A 5,309-nucleotide genomic window follows, 5' to 3' on the forward strand; every position below is an offset into this window, starting at 1 on the left:
GCGGTTTCAAGTCACTCCTGTCATCTAGCAACCTCGTGCGCAGCTCATTTCCTTTGGAAATTTGCATATCATACATCGAAGGGTACCTACAAAACTTTAAGCCACTAATGAGTGCGAATTCCCACTTCGTAAACCGCACTGCAGATTCGCCGAAGTTAAACTCCAGTACTTCTGGATTGTTGGACATAACTTGTCTGCAAAGCAGGTGATGCACTACCTGACCAGAGAACTGGAGGTTCTTCATGTCAAGTAAGTGTCCAAAACATGTTTGTCTATACTTTTCCAGCTGCTCACTTGTGAGGACACTTGTAATTACTTTGTTCGCCTCTATTGGATTCTCGAATGAATGTGCCTTAACTTTATTTATATTGGCATCCTGCAACATCCGTTCCTTTGGAGCATCGATGGGCTGCAAAATGAATTACATAAATGGAACTGACATCAACGATTTAATCATACCCTATTTTTCCACCCTAACTTGATAATAATAATTTCCAACTAAATCTTAAGACATATGGGTTCACATTTTTGCACAAGTGGTAATTATCGATGAAACCATCGGTAATCAACCTACAATGAACTAAAAAAAAGCCCGATGGCCTATCGGCAATTACCGATGGCCATCGGGTGAAGTTTTTCTTTAGTTTTCACATTCATGAATAAATACTGTCAGATGTCTTATCATTTACCGCACAAAACAACATAAATGAATATAAAACTTACCATATCAGATGGGGGAGAGGAAAGTGGAACGTGCCCTCGAAGTTTGGTGCTTTCCGTCTCAGCTTTGGATTTCTGCCTAGTAGTTCGTCGACGCTTAGAGTCGGGTGCTGCTGTGCTACCACCGCGTCTCTTACTTTCCACCTTCTTAACTCCCTTCTTTGGTTGACGTCGCAAGTTCCTCTTTGGTGCCATTATAAAGTACAACCTATAAATGTACATTGACAACATTAATAAGCTTTTATCTACCTTTAACAACATTGTCAACTATGTATACATACATGTATAAATATCCGCAATCCTCAATTTCATATGCTCTCTTCCTAAGGATATTGTGCATGCCATCTACATAACATTTACTGAACATTTACTGTATAGCAGTGTGTTTACTTCTAAATCTTTCTATCTTCTTCTTCTTTAATTTTTTATTTTTTTCTTTTTTAGGGATAAAGTGTTTGTGTGTTTGCTTCTAGCTAACCATGTACCTAAAATTTTATGCACCAATCTTCTCTCTCTCTCTCTCTCTATATATATATATATATATATCTATACCTTTAGAAAGTACTAACTCTGGAATTCTCAACTTCAATTCTAATTAATCATAAAGTATTTTTCTCTTATCTCCATGTACTGATTTTTAGTAATAAATTACCCTAGCAAAAAGGAAGAAGAAAAAACTTAAAAGAAAAAAGAAGGTCTGAAAAGCAACTAAGATTTCTAATGTAGCTATAGTCTAAAGTGAGGTTTTAATAGAGCAACCCACAATTGTGGCCAATTATGATGCTACATGCAGAAGCAGATAAAGTGAAATATTGAAATGACTGGAGAGGAAGTAGTCAATTCACCCAAAATAGAAAAACAAGAAAGTGAAGTATAGAGGTGGAAGACTAGATAGAAGCGACGCAACAGACAGATTGTTATAAGCCAATCAAAAGCAGTCCTTAGACTGTATATATACATATCATATTCATGTTATATTTAATTATTTCTTACCATACAATATATGTCTAAAAAATGTGCACAGAAAGTTGCAGACTATAATATGAACATATAGGTTAAGCTGGACTGCAACATGTCCACCACTTCTATATGAGTATGTCAACTAATGTAGCTACATCTCTTCCCCATACTGCTTGTGTTTAACCTGATTTGGTTATAAAAGCTCAGACCTACCGACACCTATATATGCTATACAAATCATTCACTTCATATTTATTTTATCTGTATACAAATCCAAAAAGAAATATAATTAGTTTCCTAAGGGTCAAGTACGTTTTTAAAAAAATTCTTCTTTTCAACCCACAAAAGCAGTTTTCTAGACAGAGTTTGAGTATCATGCACTAGTGAGATAACACCTTTAGCTTAAGGATTTAAACTTCGATCAGCGTAAAAATCCTTATATCCCTAAGTTGTAACAAATACATATATATACATATATTATGTTTTTTTATTACAAACTAACATTATTACAAACTAACATTATTCTTCATCAAATTCATTGATTTCCCTACCTTCATCCTTTATTTATTTTCCATGCTCAGGGATGTCTGTCGATGGAACCGTAAAAAAAAAATTTTTTTTATAAAAATTTTAAAAAAAATTAAAAAAAAAATTAAAAAAAATTAAAAAAATTAAAAACGACGTGTCGTCTGGGTGTCGTTCATCCCCGACGACATGTCGTTCAATCCATCTTCAACCCTTGTCCGGGTCAACCCGAACCCGCCTAAACCAGTCCCGACCCGATTCTTGACCTGGTTATTTCTTCCACCTCCGGCTACCGTTCAAGGCCAAACCGGTCCCCTTTTTTTCCTCTCTTCATTTCCTACTAATGCCCAATATCAATCTATCCTAAAACCTAGGTTATAATCACTTCCATATGAAAACCTAAATCTTCAAAAATTCCACATTTTAAACCGGTTCTCAAACGCTAAACAGAAATCACAAGTTTCAATGTCTCATTGTACTAAATTTGTAAGTATTTAACGGTAAGGTAAGGCAACAAATAAACACAAAAAATAAAAATAAAAACGCACACTCCACGGCAACGAAAGAAATAAACACAAAGACAAATCCACACAAAAACAACCCACACCGATCCCACGGTAACAAATAAACAAAAATATTCAACCAATTACCTCGGACAGTGTTGAGATGAGATCCTAATGTTTGGCTTTTCCACGGCAAATTTGGTTTGGTTTTTTGTATTTGTGTGTTCGTGTAAAGCCATTTGTTTGGTTTTTTGTATTTCTGTGTTCGTGTAAAGATGTTTAGAAAAAGTTGATTTTTGTTTGGTTTAAAATATAATAGGATATGTAAGTAATTTTTTTTTGTTTGAAGGTTACAATGGATATTGAAGGGTAAAACAAAAAAGATATCAAGTGAGGGGCCAAAAATCATTAACCTCGGTCCTATGAGGGTATTTGGCCAAATTCCCCATAATATTTCCATCATCAGGCAGCTAGTGTCTATCAAATCTACTTAGATGTTGCACCATATTATGTTTCATCTTTTTAAGTTTAACCATGATAACAGTCATATTAGGCCTCTCTTCTGGTATATCATTTGAACATTGCAATGCTAATTCCATGATAGATGACAAACACTAAGCTACAGAATCCATTGTTGCCCTGGTAGCTTCTTCATGTCCAGTCCAAATACCAGTATCCATAATCTCCATTACTCGATCGGGATAAGAGGAAATGACCCATTGCCTCAAGCTCAGTCCTCCAACAAACATTTCATCTCTTGGATTCCTTTTTGTAAATGTTTCCATCAACACAATACCATAGCTATAAACATCAACCTTTGCTGATACCCTTCCTTGTAGTCCTAACTCTTTTAGGGTGGGCACGCATTAGAATTTTAAACGAAAGAAAATTTTGAGAATGTATAAATTTTACACTACATCAATTGTAAATGGAGTTGAATTCACATGGATCAATAATAGCAGTAAGAGCATCTCATATGGTGAATGTTGCTCTATATGTCATATAAAAATTAACATTGTTTAAATTTAGGTAACATAAGTGTACAGTTAATTTTAAAATTGTTCTTCAATGATAATGTGCATAAAAGTTATTTATTACTATTAATCAATTATATATTTTATTATTATTTTTTAAATTAACTTTTTGAAGAAAATTTTGCTTTTTAGGAAATTTACAATGTATAACAAAGCCTTTTTGACATAGACAATCACCTTGATAATATCCAAACCATATCAGCTTTGTATTTATTCTTGATATTACTATTGAAAAGCAATTTCTTTAAAGTACTGTTTATATTGTTTATGTTGCATTTTTAATTTTGCAATCAATATTTCTATTGAAGATGCTCTAAAGATGAACATTATATGGTGAATACACCTATAATTCTAAATGTCATTTAGACATTTCCAATAGGAAATCATATGTTTGAGAACTGAAAAACAAAAAAAAAAGGCTTAATAACTTTTTTACATCTATATTTTTGAAATCTTAATATCTATTTAGAAAAATAAAATATATGTAAAATAAACTGAAAGTTTTAGAGGAAATCAAATATAATAAATAAATGAGCTTACCAGGTGCAATGTAACCAGTTGTGCCAAGAGTTGCCGTTCCAGTCATAGATTTGTATTTTGCCAAAATTTTTGCAATGCCAAAGTCACCAACATGTGCAACCATGTCTTCATCCAAAAGGACATTGCTCGGCTTCAAATCACAATGAACAATGGGTTCTGAATATCCACGGTGAAGATACTCCACTCCTGCTGCCACGTCAATCATTAGATCCATTCGAGTAAGAATGTCCAAATAGTTTTGCCTTTGATTGTTCAACCACTTTTCAAGGCTACCATTTGGCATGTATTGAAGAACCAAAGCTCTGAAATCAAGGTTGGAATATGAACTTATGATCTTCACAAGGTTTTTGTGCTCACGTTCCTCAGCACTTGACATTCTCTATCAAAAGATCTTATTGCTCCCTCAACTTCCAAATCAAAGACTTTAATAGCAACAATCTCTCCATCTGACATGGTTCCTTTGTACACAGAACCAAAGCTTCCACTTCCTAGCAAGTTTGCTTCGCTTAGATTATCAATTGCTCTAAGGAGCTCATAATATGAAATGTGTTTGTGGCCCAGATTTATTGATAAATCAATCTCAGAGGATGGTTGATTCTTGCTATTTCTCCTTTTGATATACAGAATTATCAATAATGCCACAAGTATTACAACAGCAATTAGAGAAACAATATATTTGAGCCAGAACATTGCCTTTCTTGATTTTGAAGGAGTTGTGTTTGGGCTTGAGTTTTGAGTTGCCACATAAATTAGGGTTTCCCATGAAAGATTGGAGGGTGAAGTTTGCAAAAGTTCCAGTGATAGGAACTGGGCCATTTAACATATTGAAAGATAGATTTAAGTAGGTAAGATAATGAAGCTTCTCCAAAAACTTGGGTATGATGCCAGATAAATTGTTGGATGAGAGATCTAATGATTCAAGGCTTGCTAAGTCACCAATACTTGTTGGAATGTTGCCTTGGAATGCATTGTTTGAAAGATTCAATTGCTGTAACATCTTCAGATTGGATAACATTTGTGGAATACT

At 34.0% G+C, this 5,309-nt stretch overlaps 1 pseudogene; it reads right to left on the reverse strand.

The window, feature by feature from the left end:
- Nucleotides 1-3,322: 3,322 nt before the first annotated feature.
- Nucleotides 3,323-5,098, reverse strand: LOC107423524 (probable LRR receptor-like serine/threonine-protein kinase At3g47570; annotated as a pseudogene).
- Nucleotides 5,099-5,309: the final 211 nt, after the last annotated feature.

The sequence above is a fragment of the Ziziphus jujuba genome, chromosome 3 (genome assembly GCF_031755915.1).
Source record: "Ziziphus jujuba cultivar Dongzao chromosome 3, ASM3175591v1".
NCBI lineage: Eukaryota > Viridiplantae > Streptophyta > Magnoliopsida > Rosales > Rhamnaceae > Ziziphus > Ziziphus jujuba.